The sequence below is a fragment of the Cheilinus undulatus genome, linkage group 23 (genome assembly GCF_018320785.1).
Source record: "Cheilinus undulatus linkage group 23, ASM1832078v1, whole genome shotgun sequence".
Taxonomy (NCBI): Eukaryota; Metazoa; Chordata; class Actinopteri; order Labriformes; family Labridae; genus Cheilinus; species Cheilinus undulatus.
Window position 1 is genome coordinate 2394764 of NC_054887.1, and position 15377 is coordinate 2410140.

General features: G+C 42.5%; 10 non-coding genes across 10 annotated transcripts; 3 read left to right on the forward strand and 7 right to left on the reverse strand.

The window, feature by feature from the left end:
* The first annotated feature begins 4249 nt into the window (after positions 1-4249).
* Positions 4250-4332, forward strand: trnal-cag. Its single transcript has one exon. It is a non-coding gene; the product is annotated as a tRNA-Leu (tRNA).
* Positions 4333-5138: 806 nt separating this feature from the next.
* On the reverse strand, positions 5139-5212 carry trnan-guu. Its single transcript has one exon. It is a non-coding gene; the product is annotated as a tRNA-Asn (tRNA).
* A 496-nt stretch (positions 5213-5708) lies between these two features.
* Positions 5709-5782, reverse strand: trnat-ugu. Its single transcript has one exon. It is a non-coding gene; the product is annotated as a tRNA-Thr (tRNA).
* Positions 5783-5946: 164 nt separating this feature from the next.
* Positions 5947-6020, reverse strand: trnat-ugu. Its single transcript has one exon. It is a non-coding gene; the product is annotated as a tRNA-Thr (tRNA).
* Positions 6021-6180: 160 nt separating this feature from the next.
* On the reverse strand, positions 6181-6254 carry trnat-agu. The gene has a single exon. It is a non-coding gene; the product is annotated as a tRNA-Thr (tRNA).
* Positions 6255-7017: 763 nt separating this feature from the next.
* trnaq-cug lies at positions 7018-7089 on the forward strand. Its single transcript has one exon. It is a non-coding gene; the product is annotated as a tRNA-Gln (tRNA).
* Positions 7090-9153: 2064 nt separating this feature from the next.
* trnal-cag lies at positions 9154-9236 on the reverse strand. Its single transcript has one exon. It is a non-coding gene; the product is annotated as a tRNA-Leu (tRNA).
* Positions 9237-11057: 1821 nt separating this feature from the next.
* On the reverse strand, positions 11058-11131 carry trnan-guu. Its single transcript has one exon. It is a non-coding gene; the product is annotated as a tRNA-Asn (tRNA).
* Positions 11132-11627: 496 nt separating this feature from the next.
* trnat-agu lies at positions 11628-11701 on the reverse strand. Its single transcript has one exon. It is a non-coding gene; the product is annotated as a tRNA-Thr (tRNA).
* Positions 11702-12464: 763 nt separating this feature from the next.
* Positions 12465-12536, forward strand: trnaq-cug. The gene has a single exon. It is a non-coding gene; the product is annotated as a tRNA-Gln (tRNA).
* Positions 12537-15377: the final 2841 nt, after the last annotated feature.

Here is a 15377-nt window from a genome sequence, read left to right on the forward strand (position 1 = left end):
TCCAATCAGTGAGACTTTGATAAGATAGAGTATGTCATTGATAAAATCCCTCATTATTGCTCATTCACACGCTGTAGAATCATTTACAGACGGTCTGCATGCAGTTTGAATTATCTGTGACAGTGATGCTCAACCTGTGGCTCTGGATTCACGCGTGGCTCTTTGATGCGCTAATTTTAAATAGATTATTATTCCCTCAGTAAGCCTAAAAAAAGTTTTGTTTGCCTCTTTATACCATTTTTTTTGCCACTTCTCGCGCATATACGCTACTTTTGTCATTAGATACCACTTTTTCTTACTTTTTCACAATTTTTTTGCACTTCTTTTTTTGCCGCTTTTCCCCTATTCTTAGCCCATCTTTCAATTTGTGCCCCTTTTCCTCATTTTTTTGCCACTTTTCGCCCATCTAAGCTACCTTTTGCCATCAAATAACACCACTTTTCTTTTCCCCCATTTTTGCCTCTTTTTTTTTTGCCACTTTTCCCCCATTTTTAGCCCATTTTTTCAAATTTTGCCCCTTTCCACCATTTTTGCCACTTTTTGAAACATTTAAGCTACCTTTTGCCATTGAAGACCAACTCTTCCATTTTTTCCCATTATTGCCCCTTTTCACCATTTTCTGCCACTTCTCGCCCATTTAAGCTACTTTTGCCATTACATACCTCCTCTTTTCTTTTTCACCATTTTTGCCCTTTTCACCATTTTTTAGCCACTTTCTCCCATTAAGCTGCCTTTGCCATTAAACACCACCCCTTTTCTTTTTTTTTCCCATTTTTGCCTCTTCTTTTTGCCATTTTTGCCCTTTTTCACCATTTTTTTTGCCACTTTATGCCAATTTAAGCTATCTTTTGCCATTTATTACTACTTGTTTCTTTTCTTTCCATTTTTTCTTTTTTTTCACCATTTTTTTTGCCAGTTTTTGCCCATTTAACCTACTTTTTGCCATCAAATACTAGTTCCTATTTTTTGGTCCATTTTCACCACCCATTTTAGTCACTTTTCACTCTTTTTTTCTTGTTTTTGCCACTTTTGGACCATTTGTTGCCCCCTTTAACTCATTTTTATAACTTCTCACCCATCTTTTTCCACTTTTTATCCTCATTTTGCCCATTTTTGATGCTTTTTGACCATTTTTTGTGGCTCTCGTAAAGGTATTTTTTCAATAATTTTCTCTTTGGTTGAGCAGGGTTGAGTAACACTGATCTATGATAAAGATTCAATCTTAAAGAGCATTAGTCTTTATTTCAACCAACTGCTCTCAGTCCACAAGAGTTAAACATTAAATGATAAAAACAAAGAAACTCAAAAGCGTATAAAAACTCAGATTCAAGCATGCCTTAGCTCTGGTAGGGAGTATTTCCAGTGTATACAGGTCTGTGAGCAGTGATAGAATGGCTGCAGTGGAAGGATGCTGACTAGACAAGATCAATCATGCAGAGGGCAGATTCACAGGAGGCAGATAAGATGAATGAAGACAGCTGACACTTTGTCTTGTCCAGTCCATCAGTTCCAGTCCTCCAGAGTCCTTTTACTTGGCCCAGCTTTGGAGTCTGCTTGAGTTCATTGTCTTGCTGGTTTCCATATCCACGACCATGTCCAAGTCCACCATGTCAGTGTGATATTTCAGTTTTTTATTTAAATGCTGTTCTCACATTGTCATAATGAGCTACTGGCTGTAGATTAATGGAATTCAAATCAACTGCAGCCTCAGGCTGCAACATGAGACTGAACAAAGTGAAGGGGTCTGTTAGAGAGGTATTATAGTCTGTTAGGAGCTCTTTTCAGCATTCTAAAAAATGCTCAGCAGGTGGCAGCAAAGCTCTGTTTCTGCTGCTGATAAATGGAGCTGAACCCTCCTTACCTGTGTATCAGACATGAACACATCCCAGAGGAGTCATGAGCTTCAATGCATTAGATCAGTGTTACTCAACCAAAGAGCCAAAACGGTGAAAATACATTTGCAAGAGCCACAATCTAAGTGGTGAAAAATGGGTGAAAGTAGCAATAAAAAAGATTAAACCTGGAAAAACAGGTGAAAAGGCTGCAAAAAAAGGGACAAAAGTAGGTGAACAGGGGTAAAATAGGCAGAAATGGCAAAAACTGAGTGAAAAGTGACAAAAAATGTGGAGAAAAGTGGCAGAAATGGGTGAGACATAAATAAAATGACTTACAGGTGGCAATAATGGTAAAAAGCAGCAAAAACATGGCTAAAAATGAGTGAAAATTGATTAAAACTGGCAAAAAACAGCAAAAGGGTGGGGGAAAATTAGTGAAAATTGAGTAAAACTGGCAAAAAACAGCAATAAGGTGGGGGTAAAATGAGTGGAAAATAACTAAAACTGGCAAAAAACAGCAAAAGGGTGGGGGAAAATGAAAAGTGACTAAAGTTGGTGAAAAAACTAGCAAAAAGGTGGGGGAAAATTAGTGAAAAGTGACTAAAATTGGCAAAAGCAGCTACAAGGTGGGGGAAAATGAGTGAAAAGTGACTAAAATTGGCAAAAAAAAAAAAAAAAAAACAGCAAAAAGGTGGGGGAAACCTAATGAAAAGTACTAAAATTGGCAAAAAGCAGCAAAAGTGGCAAGAAAAATGAATGAAACCTGGAAAAACAGGTGAAAAGGCTGCAAAAAAAAAAAAAAAAAAGTGGGTGAACAGGGGTAAAATAGGCAGAAATGGCAAAAACTGAGTGAAAAGTGACAAAAAATGTGGAGAAAACGTGGCAGAAATGGGTGAGACATAAATAAAATGACTTACAGGTGGCAATAATGGTAAAAAAGCAGCAAAAACATGGCTAAAAATGAGTGAAAATTGATTACTGGCAATCTGCTTGAACTGGCAAAAAAAAACAGCAAAAAGGTGGGGTAAAATGAGTGGAAAACAAGTAAAATTGGCAAAAAAACAGCAAAAAGGTGGGGGAAATTAGTGAAAAGTGACATGTTATGGCAAGATGCATCTTAAATGGGCAAGAAGTGGCAAAAAAAGTGAAAAAATGAGCAAAAATGCAAATAACGGCAATGAAAAAATACAGACAAAAATAAAGGTATACAATTAAATTTGACCATTAAAGCCTGCTGTTAGTGTGGGAAACAAATTGCAATGGATAATTCTGAGGTCAAAGTTTCCTTTTTTATGGTTTTCTGGGGAAATAATAATTTAAATTTAGACATTAAAGAGCCATAAACCATCACAAAAGAGCCACATGTTGAGTATCACTGAATTAGACTGACTCTGCACCAAATGCATCATTACACCTGAATAATGTAATGCATGTATTCAGTGGAGGCTGGTGAAGAATTTCATTGGTGGGGCTGTCCTAAATCTGTTCAACTACAGGGCACGTTGCCCGTTTTTTATAGTCAAAAAGGGGAAGTATTAAAACAACAGTTCTTCTTTGCAGTTTAACATACTGAATCATTTTATTCAAACTTGGATTTAAGTTGATAATACTTTTAAAAACTCATCAGGATATCTTATCATGGGAAGACTCAGTAAGAGACATGCAGCATGTAAGTGAACATGTACAGTTACCAGTAATGACATAAATAGATAGAAGCATGTATGAAAGAGCTTTGAGAAGCAGAGATGCTGACCTCCAGTAAATTCCTGCTTCAGAAATGTTTCTCCTTTTTCAGAGACAATCTGCTGTCCTGTTCTGAGGCTTAATCAGCAAAATATTCCATTGAAGCACGTGACTCTGTGGGCTATACGATAAACTAGATGCATGAACCATACCAATTTCTGTAGCAAAATTATTTTTAAAAATCATCTTAAAAATAAAAAACCTTTCAGTCAGTTAATGCTACTTTGAACAAACAAGTCTGGGGACAACTACTGACAAGAATTATTATGGTGAGAGACCCTGCATGTACTTCTGTCAGCTGATTCGTGGTAGAATTCCTTCATCTTTATGACAGGAAACACTCTTCTTTAGTGCAGAAACGTTGGTTTGTAGAGGGATCAGGGGTCCAAGCTGCTGCCTCTCCACTGGTTCCATGGAGAACTCGGATCACTGGATTCAAAGTCCAGAGTGCTAAGCCTTTCACCGTGGAACCACGAGTCCAGCTGCTCTTTGTTGACAGGAGTGGGATCCTGGAAATATGGCAGTGAATTTTTGATTTACTTTTTGTCCAATCTTGGAACAGACTTAAATCGTCATGTCCAAGCCGTGAGGCGTAAAAGCACTCCAGCATCTGAAAATAGTTTCCAAGGCTTTATGTGGCAGAACAGGCTGTGGGAAAACATTTCTGAACAGTCAGAATGGCCGAGCGGTCTAAGGCGCTGCGTTCAGGTCGCAGTCTCCTCTGGAGGCGTGGGTTCGAATCCCACTTCTGACAGTATGTTCTTGACTCTCTAAATGTCTGAAACATGAAACCCAGAGGACATGATGGCAAGAAAGCACAGGACAGCTGGAGCAGTTAATAACGTGAGCTCACACACAATGAAAGCATGTCTGGGCTGTGTGCAGCCTGATTTCTGCATATGCACTGTAAGACAAAATTAGTTGAGCTTACTTAAAAAAAAAAAGGAAACTCATTGCCTCAAAGATAACAAGTAAACTACACTTGACTTTTGTGAGTTAAAAAAGTGTTTGTTTTTAGTAGGCAGATGCAGGCAGATGAACTATTTAAGTATTCACCACTAGTTTAAAATCTGTTATATTAAGTTCTCAAAACTGAGATTCAAATGTTGATTTAAGTTTGCAGGACTTAGGCTAAATCATCTACTTCGAGTGTGCAATACTTAATATTCTTAGTGCACTGTAAACACTGATAAGTTCATAGCACTCAAAATATCTCTGGTAACTGATTACCTTAGAACATCAGATAGTACTCTCTGTAAAAGGTTTTTGATAGTCACCTAAGGTGGACTATCTTGTGCCACTATTTGCAACAATGGCTGTTGGTGACCCACTGAAGCAGCCGTTGATATTTCATTAATGTCAGTGTGACATCCAACATTCACTGATGTTAATAACAGTAACATTGCCCCCTATAGCAGCGGTCCTCTAACTTTTGGGGGCTGGGGACCCTTACAGGGCAGAAAATTTTACAAGGACCCCTACATAACACTAACGCTGATTAAAAAAAGCATATGTGACTCTTTGAGTCCTCCTCCTGGAGGACCCAGGAATAGTACTTCTCGTCCCTGGGTGGGCTCGAACCACCATCCTCTCGGTTAACAGCCGAGCGCGCTGGCCGATTGCGCCACAGAGACACACACACTCACTATGGCATCTCAGTGCCACCTCAGGCTGTGTACCATGAGCCAAATCTCCAAGGCATGATGCATGAAAACTCCACTGTTGTTGATCAAATCAAAGTGTCCCCTCCAATCCCACTGAGGCAGAGAGGAGACGAGCTTGTCACACCTACCTGGAAGGCAAATGACTATTCTGCAGGATCTGGACAAAGCACCGTTGCTTTGTTTTCAAACTGTCAGCCTTGTCCAGGAATTTTGTCATTAGACAACAAGTCATCACAGGTACTGTTACCTCGACTGATGAAAATACAAGCTATCAGAGGTAAGTGAAGGTGTGAAGGCAATGCAGGGATTTGAGCCCAGGAGTAATGGCTTCAAATATGTGGGCATCAAATCTCAAAAGAGCCAGAGGTGAGCGGGAAACCTCTGTCCATATCCATTGGGTTTTTGCTTGAAGAGATACTGCTTTCTGCTCTCAGGAAAACAGCTGCCACTGCAGGAGATGCAGACTAGGCACTGCTGGGATTTGAGCTCAGGTTCTCCTGTTTACAAGACAGGCACTTTGACCATCTAAGCCACAGCGCCCCTAGGAAGAGCACGCCTCGGAGTAAAGGCTTCATCTGGGCATCAAATCTCAAAAGAACCAGAGGTGAGCGGGAAACCTCTGTCCATATCCATTGGGTTTTTGCTTGAAGAGATACTGCTTTCTGCTCTCAGGAAAACAGCTGCCACTGCAGGAGATGCAGACTAGGCACTGCTGGGATTTGAACCCAGGTTCTCTTGTTTACAAGACAGGCACACTGACCAGCTAAGCCACAGCGCCCCTGGGAAGAGCACGCCTTGGAGTAAAGGCTTCATCTGGGCATCAAATCTCAAAAGAACCAGAGATGAGAAACCTCTGTCCATATCCGTTGGGTCTTTGCTTGAAGAGATACTGCTTTCTGCTCTCAGGAAAACAGCTGCCACTGCAGGAGATGCAGACTAGGCACCGCTGGGATTTGAACCCAGGATCTCCTGTTTACTAGACAGGCACTTTGACCAACTAAGCCACGGCGCCATGAAGTGGCTGTGACTCTCAGAGACACAGAGCCTGTGTTTTTAAGACCCAAGCCATAAGATTGAGGACCGAGATTTGAAGACCGATGAGCAAAGACACATGAGAGCAGGGGTCCGTCTGAATAGTCCGTTTTGCTCAGGAAGGTTCCTCACTGAGTGAAACGACCCGGAAGCATTTCAGTGTCGGCCATGATGAAGGCCGTTCGAATTGAAAAGGAAAGGAGCTTCATTATTTCCTTTAATAAACACTAAATAATGAGCTATAACAAAAAATACTTAAATTGTTTGAGTACTGTTCACTAAAACTAAAATAAGTTCTATCAGCTCATAAAAATAGAGCTGAAATTGTTGTTTTGGATTTTTAAGTAAACACACAACTCCATTTGACCTCCTTTTTACTTAATGTGTTTAAACCAAGTAAACTCAAGTAAATTTGAGCTGTTATGGCCAAGAAGTACAAGTAACTTGTTTATAATAAGCATTTAGAACAGGTTAGAAAGAACTGAGTAATTTCAACTCAATGTTTATGAGTGAAATGGATGTTGTGTTACACGTGTAAACACGTAGCTTTAATGGACTATTTGGCAGAGCGTTCTCAGACTGGGCAGAGTTTCTGTCCTTGTTGTTTAGTCCAGCCAGCAAGGTTTGGCTTTTCCTGCTCTGCTCTGTTCCTCAGGTATTTCTTTTCATACGTCTGTTGTCCTGTTGCCTTCACTTTGACATGTGTCCATGTCCCAGTACATCCTAAAAGCACCCTCTGCACTGGTTCCATGGTGTAATGGTTAGCACTCTGGACTCTGAATCCAGCGATCCGAGTTCAAATCTCGGTGGGACCTTCCTCTTAAGCCATTCCAAGTCCTGGAACTGGGACTCTGGTACTGCGGGCAAAAGCTGAACATCTCAATGGTCATGAATTCCTCAGCCCTCCTGAAAGATCCCATACTCACAGTTTCACCGGGACAACTGTGATTCTGTGTTTCACTGACACTGTCAATTCTTACAACAGGCTTTAAGGGGTTAATAGTGGCAATAAGCAACACTACCTAATCTGAGAACGCTCTGCCAAACATTCCATTAAAGCTATGTGTATATGCAGAAATCAGGCTGAGCACAGCCCAGACATGCTTTCATTATGTGTGAGTACGCATTATTAACTGCTTCAGCTGTCCTGCAAGTTTTGCACTTTCTTGACAGCATGTCCTCTGACGCCCAAGATGTTGCAACATGCTGAGGCTGGGTTTCATGTCACAAACAACATGAAGAGAGACAAGAACATACTGTCAGAAGTGGGATTTGAACCCACACCTCCAGATGAGACTGTTACCTGAACACAGCGCCTTGGACTGCTCGGCCATTCTGACTTTATGAGATCCTCTCCCCACAGCCTGCTCCAACGAGCAGACAGAACCACATTGGAGGAACTGTCATCCTGGTGGGCTTATCAACAATTCCCTGCCATATTTACAGGATCCCACTCCTGTCAACAATGAGCAACTGGACTGGTGGTCCCATGGTGTAATGGTTAGCACTCTGGACTTTGAATCCAGTGATCCGTGTTAAAATCTCGGTGGAACCTTCTCTTAAGGCCGGCTTTTTTCCTCCAAACTAATGTTTAATTTTTTTATTTATTTTTCCTTACGGTATCACATGCATACCTTAAGTTCTATCTGAAGGAGAGCCAGTCCATATTGTCCTACTCTTGATACATCCATACTTATTATCCATAATCCAATCCACAGTTGTTTCTCCTTTTTATGAGCAAAAGGCCGCTACAATCACACAGAGCGCTTCTGTTGTAGAGTGATTGACACTCTTTGGCCCGCCCCCCGACAACCTGTGATCTCGCACTCAGTCGCGGGGACAGTGGTGACGTCAGCATACGCTGAGAGGTCCGGACCACTCTTGTAGTGTGACCAGGCTGTGGCCAAGACAGGACAAGATTTTGGTCACATAGTCTGACATGGTGCCGTCGTGAACGACCAAAAGAATCGTGTAGTCTGAGCCAGCCTTTAGAGAACACAGCTGCTTGGTGAAGTATTCAGAATGGGAAAGCCTTCCTCCACAGATGTTGCAGTGTGGTCAAACACAGAATCAGTGCTTCCAAAACACTCCAGCTTGGACGCCTTTGACGCCTTTGACAACTGTTCCAAAGAAATTCTTTCCAAGTGGACTGGCCATTTCATGGTCAGTGCTGCTTAGTCATTTAGCAGTAATCTCAGGGTCACCACATTGATGTGGCCTCTGAACTACATTCCACAGTTGCTGGTGTAATCACAACACGCTATCACAGGCATCCCGGTCAAGTTGCGAGTTTGGGATCATTCAGGATGGCTGAGGAACTCATAACCATTGAGTTGTTTTCAGCCTGTGCCCGGACCATTGGCGCCCCAGGTCCAGGGCTTACACCTGAATTGGCTTAAAGTGAGGTCCCACCGAGATTCGGACTCAGATCGCTGGATTCAGAGTGCAGAGTGCTGACCATTACACCATGGAACCAGTGGAGAAACTGCATTCTCTTCCATGTACTGGGACATGGACACATTTCAAAGTGACGGCAACAGGACAACAGACGCATGACAAGAAATACCTGTGCATATACCAATACAGAGCATAGACTAAAAAGCTAAACCTTGCTGGCTGGACTAAACAACAAGGACAGCAACACTGCCCAATCCATGAACGCTCTGCCAAATATTCCACTAAAGCTACATGTATATGCAGAAAGGCTGAGCACGGCCCAGACATGCTTTGATTGAGTGTGAGCACACATTGTTAACTGCTCCAGCTGTCCTGCAAGTTTTGCACTTTCTTGTCAGCATGTCCTCTGACGCCCAAGATGTTGCGACATGCTGAAGCTGGGTTTCACGTTACAGACAACTTGAAGAGGGACAAGAACATACTGTCAGAAGTGGGATTCGAACCCACGCCTCCAGAAGAGACTGCGACCTGAACGCAGCGCCTTAGACCGCTCGGCCATTCTGACAGTACAATCACGCCTCTCGACAGCCAGCTGTGGCAAATATAGCCTTGGAAGCTGTTTTCAGAAGCTGGAGCGCTTTTACACCTCACTGCTTGGACATGCTGATTGAAGTCTGTTCCAGAATTGGGCAAACAGTAAACCAACACTGCAAATGTGCCAAAACGTTCCAAAGAAATTCTTTCCAAGCTGACTGGCCATTTCATGGTCAGTGCTGCATAGTCATTTGGCAGCAATCTCAGGGTCACCACATTGATGTGGCCACTGAACTAAAGCGGGGTACACACATAAGGATTTTCTAAACCTTCAAAGATTATTGATCTGTTGGAGACCCCACACATGAAGATAAAAATCAGGCATTGAACAGTTTTGATTGTTCTGTGTTTGGTGTGCTCCCATAATCTCATCACAGCACACCACACACATCATGATTCTGTCCCACCACCGATCTAGAATCTCGTCCTCCAGAAATGTTGCTTGATCACACGTGATCTAACAAAAACAGGAAAAATCAAAAACCAAAAAAAAAAGACTGTGGAGGAAATCCTGGAGACAGCGTGAACACGGACTTTATAGTCTACTGGGTGAGCTAGAGGTGAGTTGTTGTCAGTCAGCTCGCTACTTGATTGGCTACATTCCGTTCCACGTCACAATTCAGGGAGTCATGACTCAGGAGTCGTCTGCTTTCCCCACACACATGAGGATTTTTGGTACGATTGTCAGCCCCGACCGTTTTAGGAGCATCTAAACACGCTATCACAGCCATCCTGGTCAAATTGGGAGTTTGGGATCATTCAGGATGGTTGAGGAACTCATGACCATTGAGTTGTTTTCAGCCTGTGCCTGGACCATTGGCGCCCCAGGTCCAGGGCTTACACCTGAATTGGCTTAAAGTAAGGTCCCACCGAGATTCGAACTCAGATCAAAGCGAGCAGAAATGGATAAAGGACAGAGACTTCTGAATGACAGGTTCAGCTTTCAGATCATGTCAGATAAGACTGAAGTTATTTTCTCCTCCTCTCGACATGAACAGAGTTACAGGAAGTTCGTAGAGTCTTATATAGCCCGCACCACTAGCTAGCCATGCACACCGCTAATGCAGAGAGCCGCCCCCCTCACCATGCTGGATTTGTTTACAATGGAGACACTCAGACAACTCTGCAGGGATGGACTCGCTAACTGGCATACTGAGCATTTCCTGGTGTGCCAACGCACTTTTGGGCCAGTATGATTTATTCATTTATTTAGGCTATTATATCTGCCATGAACCGGCACCACAGCTGCGCTATTGACTGTTGACTGGTCCCATCACGTCTCCTAAAGGTCTGCTCTCATCCCCACGCAGTGCGATTAATTTGTGATTAATTGCGAGCAGACTATGGAATTTGTGAGATTAATCGTGATTAAAAATTTTAATCTATTGACAGCCTTAATTCTTAGTGCACTGTAAACACTGATAAGTTCATAGCACTCAAAATATCTCTGGTAACTGATTACCTTAGAACATCAGATAGTACTCTCTGTAAAAGGTTTTTGATAGTCACCTAAGGTGGACTATCTTGTGCCACTATTTGCAACAATGGCTGTTGGTGACCCACTGAAGCAGCCGTTGATATTTCATTAATGTCAGTGTGACATCCAACATTCACTGATGTTAATAACAGTAACATTGCCCCCTATAGCAGCGGTCCTCTAACTTTTGGGGGCTGGGGACCCTTACAGGGCAGAAAATTTTACAAGGACCCCTACATAACACTCATGCTGATTAAAAAAAGCATATGTGACTCTTTGAGTCCTCCTCCTGGAGAAGCCAGGAATAGTACTTCTCGTCCCTGGGTGGGCTCGAACCACCATCCTCTCGGTTAACAGCCGAGCGCGCTGGCCGATTGCGCCACAGAGACACACACACTCACTATGGCATCTCAGTGCCACCTCAGGCTGTGTACCATGAGCCAAATCTCCAAGGCATGATGCATGAAAACTCCACTGTTGTTGATCAAATCAAAGTGTCCCCTCCAATCCCACTGAGGCAGAGAGGAGACGAGCTTGTCACACCTACCTGGAAGGCAAATGACTATTCTGCAGGATCTGGACAAAGCACCGTTGCTTTGATTTCAAACTGTCAGCCTTGTCCAGGAATTTTGTCATTAGACAACAAGTCATCACAGGTACTGTTACCTCGACTGATGAAAATACAAGCTATCAGAGGTAAGTGAAGGTGTGAAGGCAATGCAGGGATTTGAGCCCAGGAGTAATGGCTTCAAATATGTGGGCATCAAATCTCAAAAGAACCAGAGGTGAGCGGGAAACCTCTGTCCATATCCATTGGGTTTTTGCTTGAAGAGATACTGCTTTCTGCTCTCAGGAAAACAGCTGCCACTGCAGGAGATGCAGACTAGGCACCGCTGGGATTTGAACCCAGGATCTCCTGTTTACTAGACAGGCACTTTGACCAACTAAGCCACGGCGCCATGAAGTGGCTGTGACTCTCAGAGACACAGAGCCTGTGTTTTTAAGACCCAAGCCATAAGATTGAGGACCGAGATTTGAAGGCCGATGAGCAAAGACACATGAGAGCAGGGGTCCGTCTGAATAGTCCGTTTTGCTCAGGAAGGTTCCTCACTGAGTGAAACGACCCGGAAGCATTTCAGTGTCAGCCATGACGAAGGCCGTTCGAATTGAAAAGGAAAGGAGCTTCATTATTTCCTTTAATAAACACTAAATAATGAGCTATAACAAAAAATACTTAAATTGTTTGAGTACTGTTCACTAAAACTAAAATAAGTTCTATCAGCTCATAAAAATAGAGCTGAAATTGCTGTTTTGGATTTTTAAGTAAACACACAACTCCATTTGACCTCCTTTTTACTTAATGTGTTTAAACCAAGTAAACTCAAGTAAATTTGAGCTGTTATGGCCAAGAAGTACAAGTAACTTGTTTATAATAAGCATTTAGAACAGGTTAGAAAGAACTGAGTAATTTCAACTCAATGTTTATGAGTGAAATGGATGTTGTGTTACACGTGTAAACACGTAGCTTTAATGGACTATTTGGCAGAGCGTTCTCAGACTGGGCAGAGTTTCTGTCCTTGTTGTTTAGTCCAGCCAGCAAGGTTTGGCTTTTCCTGCTCTGCTCTGTTCCTCAGGTATTTCTTTTCATACGTCTGTTGTCCTGTTGCCTTCACTTTGACATGTGTCCATGTCCCAGTACATCCTAAAAGCACCCTCTGCACTGGTTCCATGGTGTAATGGTTAGCACTCTGGACTCTGAATCCAGCGATCCGAGTTCAAATCTCGGTGGGACCTTCCTCTTAAGCCATTCCAAGTCCTGGAACTGGGACTCTGGTACTGCGGGCAAAGGCTGAACATCTCAATGGTCATGAATTCCTCAGCCCTCCTGAAAGATCCCATACTCACAGTTTCACCGGGACAACTGTGATTCTGTGTTTCACTGACACTGTCAATTCTTACAACAGGCTTTAAGGGGTTAATAGTGGCAATAATGGGTCAGCAGAGGCAACATTTGGCTTATGTGGTTTAGAAGTGGAAAAAAACCAGCAGAAAAAGTGGTGGAAAGAGTTTATAATGGCAAAAATAAGAGTTAATGGCAAAAATGTGTTAAAATTTGTGGGAAAAAATGATGAAAACTGTCAACATTTGGCTAAATTGGTGTAAAGTAGCAACAGTGGAATTCTAAAAATATTCTTCTTTAGGGAATCTGGAGACCCCCTCTTAGTGTCTCGGGACAAGGTTGAGAACCACTGGCATAAACTACATCCTCCACTCTGACTTTTTAAGTGTTGTTGATTTCAGCTTTTATATGAAAAATATGTTTCCCTCCTATTTAAACATGCCTATTACATAACTGTTTGAGTTAAGGGGAACTATGTGTGTTAAGACATGTTCACCTTATTGGATTACCATTGATTTATTTGTATTTTATGTCTTATGTGATTTACATGGCTTACAAAAACACACATTAGATCGAGAAAATATGAAATTATAAACTCACTGGCTGGTCACCATGTGTTTTGCTCTGCAGTGCACTCTGGGAACTGTGACGTACTGTCCCCTAATCTTAAGGGTTATTTATTTATTTATCTTTTTTACAAAATACAGCACACTGATGTGTTGATTATAGTGTGTTTTCAAGAGGTTTCAGCAAGGTGGCAGGCCTCTGAAAAATTGCACCATGATTCCACATGATCCCAGGGTGAACATGCATGGGTTAGACCTGGCCAACCATGTCTGGGCCTCTATCTGGGCAAAATGGGAATAGGTTTAAACTGGTCACCCATTTCTGGGTCCTGAATGGGTTATGTGTGGGGTAAGTATGGTCAATTTTCCCTTGGTACTAAACTTTGGGACAAGCTACTCTACTCTGGTATACAACTATTTTCACTTAATTTATATAAGGTCAATTGCAAGGATGCAATTATCCAGACATACATTAAATACAATCCTGGTTACACATAAAGCACATCGAACATACACTCACACAAACATAAACACACATACTGTTATACATTCATTGTACACATTCCCTGATAACACAGACTTATTGATGTGTGCACGTGCGAGAATGGTGGAAGGCAAAGCGCCGGTGAATGCCATTATAACATCTAACAGCCACACCCGTTGTAACTACCACCGTTATTGTAGTAGGTGCAGATTTAAGATGCATTCGCAACTTCTGGGGACTGTGTGCTTCATCACGATCGCAAGCTTGATCCACAAGAAGGCGCTGCTCAGCGAGCAGCTACCGGGAAGAGAGGCGTGTAACTACCACCCGACGGTGGATAAAGACCCGGCAGCCTAGCTAGCGGTGTGACATGCTTATCTCATGAAAGCATAAAATGAATTAAGGGTCCATTTGGTTTCATTTTACACTCTCATTTTATACTCTCTATAAGGGTCCATTTGGTTACCAACTCTCCATCATTTAGCTGGGGACCACCTGGAACCCCCTCAAGGACCGCTGGTTGAAAACCACTGATCTACAAACTATGTACACCCTTATTTATTGTTTATTATACATTGATGAATGTATTAGTAATAATAATAATAATAATAATAATAATAGGTCTACATTTTATTTAGGAGAGATGGGGAGATACCTGCAGTAATGTTCATCTGGAACTGGAACTCGAACCCGTAATGCAACAGACCTTAGCCATTCTTGCTGTCAGGTTATATACATAGTCGTGCAATTTCCTGTACTCTTATACACATACACATTATACGCATACACATTTCTCAGTGATATGAGACTTTTGAGGTTTCATAATCTAAAAATCAAGCTAGCTTAACTAAGTTGGCTTCTTGTCATTTATTTTTAGGGGCACTCAAGAAGATCGCAGCCACAAAGGACATCAACCAGAACGATGCAGAGGCGGCTCTGTCCAAGTGGTTCACGGGAGCCCGTGATCGAGGTGGGAATAGGGCCATAAGAGCTCGGAGATCACCTGGCAACTCACAGGACAATGGGGCACAGCCCCAATAGGCAGAATGTGATCTGCCATCGTCTTGGTATCTGACACACACACCCCCTCACACACACACACAACCCCACACACACACTCCTGAACCCCACCTATGCTGTATGACCAAAAAGCCCAAGAAAATGCAATGTGCTGATTTTATTGAACTGGAGGAAGTAAAAAAATTTGCAGCAGGATTACTACTTTTCAGGTAAATAGAAGCAGTGGTGGACGTTGACACCACTTTAGGGTGCAAGTTACAGCAGTTATGCTGCGTTCGACTGTACTCAGAACTCGGATAAATCCGACCTCCGAATCGGAATAGTGCAATAGAACGGCCCTTGAGCCCGGGACTCCGACTCGGGATTTCGGGTAGGATCCAAGCAGCCCGAGTCGGTTGGAATGACGTGATAGCAAAATGGCGTCCCACACCGTGAGAGGTAAACAGAGTCACTTTTATGTGTCGTCTAATTTAGCATTTGTGTTACTACAGTACAGGCCTCTGCACAGCTCGCTTTGATGCCCATTTAAGTTCAATGATGCATGCAGGATTCCCCTCGCTGGTGTGTTCAAGCCATACTTACAGCATACGACATTTCTCTTTCTCTCTCTCCCTCAAATAGCTAATATATTTCCCCAGCAGGAATTTTAGATCCTCGAAAAACAT